Below are 9,442 nucleotides of genomic sequence, written 5' to 3' on the forward strand. Positions count from 1 at the left end.
ATAAAAACAGCTTATACTGTACATATTCATGCCATTGTTAAATGAAAATATAAAAGGCACATGTTATGGATGCAGCTGAAGTGGAATGATTGTAATAGAACTAACATCATTCAAGCCCAGAGTTTGTGATTGTGTTCATATTCAGAAATCATAGGTAGTTTCTAGCATGATCATACATACTATGTAGTATGCGTATGGGGGAAAGTTGACTAGTCTTGCAGAGCAGGCTCAAGGGGGGGGGGGGGGATAGGAAGATCTCCTCTATCGCCCCCCTAGATGATTAGATGATTAAGTTGAATACAAATATTTGTATTTCTGTATTCATCACTATTTCTTATTCAGAACAGAACATTCAGCATGCAGATAGAATTGGCCAACTTCATTCTCTCGCTGGCTTTAATTTACACAATCTTCAAAATGAAATTAATCTTCTTGCATTTCTTCAGGACTTAGCAGAGCAAAGGCCTTTTCCTCATGGAGTTTAGTGTTGAACAGCATAAATCCAGTTTGGCTATTCCTGTGTTAATCATTGTGTCCTATGGTGTTTATGAACGGTGTATACAAATGTGCTGCTTTCCATGCATAACTACGATATAAATAAATGTAATTTAAATTAAATGTAAATATTTTTTGTTCTAAGCAGCAGGAAGTCGGTATTCACAGACAAAAAAGGCAAATAAGACTAATCAGAGAAATAGATGGCAATGGTGTCAGCTTTAAAAATTAAACGAAAACCTCTAAATCAACTCTAAATGAACCGAAATGAAATAAAAATGCAAGATTTAAAATGTGATTACAGTTGTTTAACTCAGTTGCCTCCTCTGTCATTCTTTGGCTCAGTGTAAACATATCCGTAGGAGGAGAGCTGTTTGGAAAGCACAGTTTTGGTTTTGCGGTGTGTTTAATATTTGGAACAAGTTGTCCCAGAACCCCCCAGAGTACCGACACAGTGCCTGGTTTCTGTGCCAATATAGTGGTTGTTTCTTTTGGCATTTCTAACCAACATCTTTCCATGTTTTGACATGATGTTTATTCATTTGACTGCACAGTGTGTCTGTCAAACCAGTGTTTGGTATTCATTTTTCAGATTATTCTTCAAAATGATAATTTGTTTTAGATAAACTAATGCCCCGAGTCTCAAACACCGGATCATTTCTGCTATACTTTTGTCAAATTCAGCCAACAACTTCATATTCAGCCCAAAACCCTTTCTGCATGGAAAGATCCTCTTTTAGCCTGGCCTGATAAATGTTTCAATTAAACGAAATGGCACCTGCGAGTGTTACAATGGGAGTACTACACGGTAAATGTTCTGCATTTGGCATGAAGCCATTGAATGTGTTATTGTACACTTTCAGCTTGCATTATCAGTGATTGCAAGAAGAGCTTTTAAATTGGATATAATTGATTTTCCTTGCAGAACAAAGAGAAAATGTTGACCTTCGGTGATGACCTGACTCATTGTCACCTGACTTGACCAGCTCTGCCATTTCTTGTCTGTTTAAAAATGCACTTAATTTAGGACGTCACCTTTTTTTCAAGTGGAATGTTTGCACTCATGTTTGCCAAATTTGGATGACAAATTTGGATGTCCCTGCTAATTCACACCATGATTGATGCTTTTTTTGTCTGTACATGCCAGTATATTGTTTTTACGCTTGTCTGGATTAGTTGTAAAATGGGTCAAATTGACTCACTTGGTGTACAGCCCAGCAGGAGGGCTACTGTAGCAACCTTTGTGTGTTTGACATTCACACCCCGACTCAGTCTTTCCCCCACTGGGGTATGACCTGCACTAATCACAGTCATCACTAATCTCATTATTATTCAGGGGAGTGTTCCTGTCCTATCCCCACGGCGGGCCAGTGCGATTTCGATGGCAAGACCAGGTGAAGTCATTTTGGGTCATGTACCAAATAGCCAATCAGGCATTGGATTTATAATGTTTACATGTTTTGATATTTTTAGATATAGATTTGACATTTATTCCTCATTTACTCAAAATCAAGTCATGTATTATCCTTCCGGCGTAATTCTGTGTGGTAAATGAAATCAGCAGCAGGCTAAACTGTGATAGTGCTTTAAAATATGATGAATGGTGACAGTTTTATTTGAAAGTATTTTTCATATAGTTATCACTTTGCAAAGATGAGCTGTTTAGCTGAAATTATACTGGCTCTCATGGGACTATTTTATGAACATAATTACATATATTTTGCCTATTGAATATCTATTGAAACCTGAAAACCATGTGCACTTTGGTTTCGTAATTGTATTTCATCATCAACTTACAAAATAAGGACTGTCTTTTTTATTTTTCCATAAAAATATGAAAATAAAGTATTAAATATCAAGTATAAAAGATAATGAAAATAATGTCTCTCCTCTTGCAAGAGATGATCCTTTGTACAGCTGACCCTACATGATAACACATACGTGTACAAACATACACACACACTCATACACACACACTCACACACGCACACAAACCAAATATTTACACTACCCAAACAAGGGGATGGAAAACACTTTGGGAAATTACTTTTCTTTTCTTTTTTTTAACTAAAACAGATGTTCACATTATCTCTCTTACATGTGCTGTAAGTTAGCATTAATCATATGGCTTTTCGTTATAAAGAATTAACAGGGACAGTTCCCACATCTTGAATTTGATCTTTCAACCAAGACATAGCCTGTAAAAACAGCTTTCTTCTGTCATCATATCTGAACAAGACATAAGCAGAAGGGAAAATCTCTCTTACATCATTTTATCTTTTTAAAGTAAAAAAAAAACCTTTTTCCTCAATTGTTGACGAACTGGCTTCCCCTCAGAATGGTTAAGTCCCAGGCTGAAGACTGTTCTGATGAGGATATTTAAACCAAATGGCTTAAATAAACACCCAGTTGTATAAATGGGTAGTATGAATGCTATATAAGCTATTCAAGATGTGTTGCCTGCTGAGCACTGCCATTTATGGGTGTGCTCATATTTACCAAAACTTACATGGCAAAAAATGTAATGAGAAGTTTTTTATGTCTTTATGTTCTCTCTTTTCCAAACAACATTCAATCACTGAAACTAAATGTTTAAATACTGATAAATTATAAATGGACAGCATTTATATATAGCACTTTTATCCAAAATTCTTTGCAATTGATTCCATACACCACACACACATATGCACTCACTCACACACATGCATACACATATGCACACACACTCACACACCAACGGCGATTGGCTGCCATGCAAGGTCATCAGGAGCAATGGGGGATTAGAGGTTTTGCTCAGGGACACCTCGACACACCCAGGGCAGGATGGAACCGGCAGCCCTCCCACTGCCAGACGACTGCTCCAACCATCTGTTCAATAAAAATATACAGTTAATAAACTCCCTCTTTTGTGAGGTAACACAAAAAATCTCACAGATTAAAGATGTCTGTGTAAGGACAGCTGCGCTGGGTTCATCCAGAGTAGCTGTGCTTCTCTCCTCTGTATAAACAACTTTATTCCCGGACAAAATGAAATAAATAACTGAACAAACAACTGCTGTCACCTGAGAGTGAAATGTCCCTGTTAACATAGCATAGCACTTTCTCAGAGCCCTGGAAGATGTCCGGGACAAACAGAGCCCCCTCTAAACCCCCCCACCCTGCTCCTGACCAGGGGTGGGGTGGGAAGCTCAGAGGGGGAAATCGTCCGGGAAACACGGAAGACGCCAATTTCGTTTCCCAAACCTTGCAAGTCCACCGAAACACTCTCCACACAAGAATAAACAAGATAAGGTTGTAATAATGTTGCTCCTGCATCACTGTTTGTGCAGGGAAATGCGTTAACACTCCTACTCCCTTATCGACGGATGTAAAACAGGTGTGACACACCAAACCCATTAGCACCAGACGCCAGCTCAATATCTCACTCAATATCTCACTTCTGCTGTAGCTGGTCCCTGTCCGTCACAGCCTGCCTGGCCAATCGCTGGGTGAGCCCTGCGAGCCCCTCCCTCCAGTGCTTATGTGAGGCCAACTGTAGAGCACCAGAGTGTGGCCAGTATCACTGTGTCCCCTGTGTAAAAGTGTCATGTGTAATGGCTGGCGAATCGATACCAGAATCAATAAATCAATGTATGAATATGCTACATCTGCATGTCAAACATATAGATAAATACAATGGCCCAGTGCTAATGACTTATGAATAATTCCTATATGTGGAACAAAATGTGATTTTAAGATGTATCCATCTTTACAGCTCAAAATCATTGGTCAAAATGTACAATGAGGTTCCATAAACTGGTATGAACTAATGTAGTTGTTAACTACTGAGTGAATCTGCACAGCTCGCTTAATGTATTTGTACCTCATTAATTCATGTTAACAACTTCAGTAGTTATTGCCAATTTATATTGGAATGAGAATACCATTAACAATTGCATTAGCTGTCTGAATAAGTTCATCCGATGGTTTGCGAATGTAAAAAATATTCATGCAGTTAATTTCATACTTAAAAAGGTATAAAAGGTATAATTTCAGACTTCTAACAGTCAAGAGAGGAATTACAGAAACAAACATCCTGAAACCACAACACTGTTTATGTTTTAACACAAATCTTACCAATTGTACCTTTAATTAATTAATTTGTCCTTCATTCATTTGTGTTAACAACTAAATTGTGTTAACAACTAAATACGCACTCGTAAGTCGCTATGCACTTGTAAATCGCTTTGGATTAAAAGCGTCTGCCAAATGACTAAAATGTAAATGTAAATTAGTTCATGCCAATTCCATCCATCCATCTATCCATTATATTAACCTGAACAGGGTGACAGGGAGGCTGGAGCCTATCCCAGCATACATTGGGCGAAAGGCAGGAATACACCCTGGACAGGTCGCCAGTCCATCGCAGGGCACACACACCATTCACTCACACACTCATACCCACAGGCAATGTAGACTCTCCAATCAGCCTAACCTGCATGTCTTTGGACTGTGGGAGGAAACCGGAGTACTCGGGGAGAACATGCAATCTCCGCACAGAGAGGCCCCAGCCAACGGGGATTAGAACCCAGGACCTCCTTGCTGTGAGGCGGCAGTGCTACCCACTGCACCATCCATGCCGCCTGATGCCAATTCATGAACCTTATTGTAAAGTGTGACGAAATTATTCACTGTTCAGAAGAAAGACTCGAGAATAAGGGCAGATTTTAACACCTACGTATAAACCAACCACCTGTGTGTTTAATATTGCGAAATGGGGCAATACACGAGTTATTCTGCTGCAAGACATACAAGTAACAGCTGATATTGATTTACGAATTGATTTAGGACTAACAGTGCTGTTTAACAGCAGCAACAACTGCCATTCTGTGAATGTGAATGATGGAGGTCAATTAGTGGCAGGCAATAACTACCAATTTTTAAATGTTACTGATGGAGGGCCATAAATGACAGGACAGCACCGCAGCTGTTTTGTGTTCCTTTAGGAGCTGATCCACACCCCACTGCCCTGCAAATTGTAGACTAGTGGAGCCCTGCAGTGGCGATGTGCAAATCTCACCAAAATGGCTGCCATTGTTTCAGACACAGCAGCTGTGCTCAGAGCAGGCCGCCAGTGGACGAAAATACGCCCGCTAGTCCATAAACACAAGCGATGCATGCAGATATAATTTCCTCATTAGATTACAGAATGAAATTGTGAGACGACATTAATTAATCATGAAATTGACTTTGTCACAATATTCATTATGACGGAAATTATCTTCTGTACTGTGCTGCCTAAAAATAGCTCAGTAACAAGTGTATTTGATACCACTGGTCAAAGGCAAACAAAAATTATTGGTATTTTATCAGATTCCAATTAGTCATGTCATTCCTTATGGAGTATGAAATATTACATCGGCCATCGTTTGTCACATCGGGAGTATGTGCATGATAGTTAACACTTCAATCCAAAGTCGACTGAAACAGTGCCGTGTTGAAGATCCAGTTGCAGTGTTAGTGTTACTGTGGAGACCGACAGGGCAATGTTGTGCGCAGTGTCGTGCCAGGGTAATTACACACTGTGGCGGTACTGATTACCAAACTTCAGCTGATCAGGAAGAAGCCAGAGAACCACCTGAAATGCAGGGAAACAGGAAGGACTTAAGTATAATTAACAAATGCCTCAATTATTACTGAACTGAAATATCACCCTTTCTCCCTTTTGATTTCCCCCCACAAAAATAAATCAAAAGAAAAGGCCATTTGGACTAGCTAATAGGCTTTGCAATGATAGGCCCAAAAGCCCTGAAAGCAGAAATCGAAATCGAGGAAAAAATCCCTAAATAAGCGAAAAAGGAAAATAACAAAAGGAACTACTTTGCCAGCACCAGAGAATGGGTGACTGCTACAACACTTTGGCTCCTCGCCACCAGCCTACAGGCAGAAAAGGTTACCACCCCCCTGCCACACAATTACCCCCCTCTCTTACCCCCAGGGGAAATGAGCTAATTCCCCACCAGCACTGCTCTGATATTGTTCTACCTGTGCGACCCCATACTGCATGCAGAAACACCGTGGTGTTGAGCCCGTGCGGTTGTGTTCATTGTCAGGGCAGCGGTTTCTCAGGAAACGCAAACGGTGGAAAGCTGTCGACTGCGTTCGGCCTCAGCGGATGAGACACTTCCTCGTTGCGAAACACAGCGACAGCCTGTTCTTTTTTTAACCTTGTCTGCGACCGTCACACGCAGGACCAGAGTCACAAGCCTGACCGTGGAAGCCCCCTAAAGTCAGTGATTACCGAGCAGCACAAATTTATTCACCTACTTTATGACTTACCGGCATTACACTGTGTTAAACTGCATTGTTTTAAAGACACATTCTAAATCACCCAATCAAAGAATGCCATTACCTTCCAAATCAATTCTATTTGTGAATTACATGGAAACTGTATAGTGGCTTCATATTATATTGATGCTAGCAATCAGCTAGCAAGCTGTGAAAACCAATTACCATTCATTATTATTTTTAACATTATTATCTAGCAAACCAGCATACATCCTGTAGAATGAGCAAAATATATATTTTTTAAATGTATCAAATATAATTACACATGCAAAAGTGTTCTTTCACCTCTAGTTGATCTCAGACTAATGAAGTTCTGGTGTATATATCCCGATGTGACCCCCATGTGTATGTAAATCACTCTTCACAGTTTTTTCTGCAATAAAAAATAATTAGACGGTTTAAAACTACCAGTTCAGTGCATTTTCTCTCTTACTGTCTCAATTCCCTCCCCATCTCAGCTGGTGTGCGGTGAATGTTCTGGCACAAAAAGGCACCAGATGGGTGCTTCACATTGGTGATGATTGAGGCGAGTTTCCCCCTTATCACTGTAAGTGCTTTGAGTGTCTAGAAATGCACTATATATGTAATGATCTATATATCAATTATCTATCTAATCAATCTGCCAGCCAATTATCTTTAGTTAGCTACCTCAAAAAAATAATAAAATTTGGCTACTGCTTTTGCTCTGGTTCAGGACAGAAGCAGGTATATTAGATGTCTTACTGCTGCCAGTTAGCAAGTTTCAGAGGTTTCCACATTTCAGCATGACCAAGAGAACCAATCAGTTTAATCTAAATCTGATTCACTCCGAGTAGTCCAATATAATGCTTGTAGCCTCCTCCATAAGTTCAGTTCACCAGGAACCAGCCACCTGTTGTGTTTGTGTCTGAGCTGCATCATTGTACAAGGGGAGTACAGCTCACGCGTCACTGGTTCGGACAAACTGGAGAAGACCCAGAGAGAAAGGGGATAGGCTACCTTTCTGAGATAAACCCGCCCTCCCCAGTCAATGATTAGCCAACCATATGTCAAACAGTATGGTCTAGTTGGCAATGACATGACCAGGGGCACGTTCAATCGTTAAACGTGCTACAGTTTCTGGGTTGAATGATATGTTTCCTCCCAATGGTGTGTAACAGGCTTTGAGGTATGTGTGCTCCTGTTTGCTGGGTGTGTCGAGGGTGTAGCCCGAATCAATAATGACATAGGCTTAGGCTTTAAAGCCTGGAGAACGAATTTTACTGTGCTGTAAGAGACAGAAAACACACCAGTTGTACCACACACTCAATGCAAAGTTTCTTCATCATTTACCATCAAGTAGAACCGAAATCTCTTAAGCTAACAAACGGACCAATCAGGAAATCACTCTGGTTAACTAACACACCAATCCGGAAATCTCCCAGGCTAACAAAAGCACCAATAAGGAGTGAAGAGATGCCTATCGGTGTTGTCACCTGATCTTACTGATGGAGCTCAGAGGAAAGATCCCTTATATGCTGCAGTTACAATCGTAGAGCTGAAAAATAGACCATAGAAATGAGCACCAGGTGGTGAATATTTTCCTTCAGCCAGCATGTCTAGCTGTAGATAGCATGTATAATAAATGCAGCATGTATGCTGTGTCATGTAATGCTTTGATCCTATCGCTGCTAGCCACACAGATCTCCTGTAGCACATTAGCAGAGCTTCTCTCCTTTAGACAGCAGGGGTTCTACGTGAATCAGGGTCCCTCAGCAACCCTGTGTACATCAGTAAAATTACCCAACACAAACAAACTAGTCTGATTTTGTGATAAGCCAGAAAGGTCTCTTTAGATGAAATCTGCCTTTGAGCTTCCTTTGTTGATAGCTGACTGCTATGGCATCTGTGGGCCAGACAAGCTACGCCTTTAAATAATTGGATTCAGGTCTTCAGATGTAAACCTAATGAGGGGACAAAACGACTCCATTCAGTGATAATACGCTGTCAGATGTAGCCACAGTACTGTATAGCGCTGGTTTTTACATTGCAATACAAAAAAGTGTGGGTGTAAATCTCTTGTGCTATAATCATGAAAGAATTTCATCTTTCTCTTCCTTTTCAAGTATAAACTAATGCTTTGGAGCACAGCATTATTGAATGGTTTCAAACCATTAATAACTGTCAGTTTACTGTAAATTAGTTTAACTCCATAGCGTGTGGCACTGGAATGCAGTAGTTATTGACCCGAAAGAGGTTCTGAGATTGGATATTGCCTTGGCACTGAACTAGGATTTTCTCACAATCAAAAACATTAGTGATGATGATTCTGCTGTGACACTTAAAAGTTGGGTACATCATTCCTAGGCAGCATAACATTTATGACAAAAATAACAAAATAATAATAACAATAACAAAAAAAAAGTGAGTGAATGCATTCAGGAATTAATTTGATGACGGCGATGATGATGATAAAGTGTTTTTGCCCTGCGGCAGAGGGGAACGAGGCCGGCGATGAAGGCTAAGTGTGTGGCGTGGCCCTGGACTCCGGCCCCGGCCCTCTCCTCGGGGCAGCGTAACTCAGGACGGGAAGGCGCCGAGCGGAGGCCTCCCTATCTAATCGCCCTGTCTGCGGGGAGAGGAAGCGAGGGAAAGGGAGGTC

The sequence above is a fragment of the Conger conger genome, chromosome 17 (assembly GCF_963514075.1).
Source record: "Conger conger chromosome 17, fConCon1.1, whole genome shotgun sequence".
Lineage (NCBI taxonomy): Eukaryota > Metazoa > Chordata > Actinopteri > Anguilliformes > Congridae > Conger > Conger conger.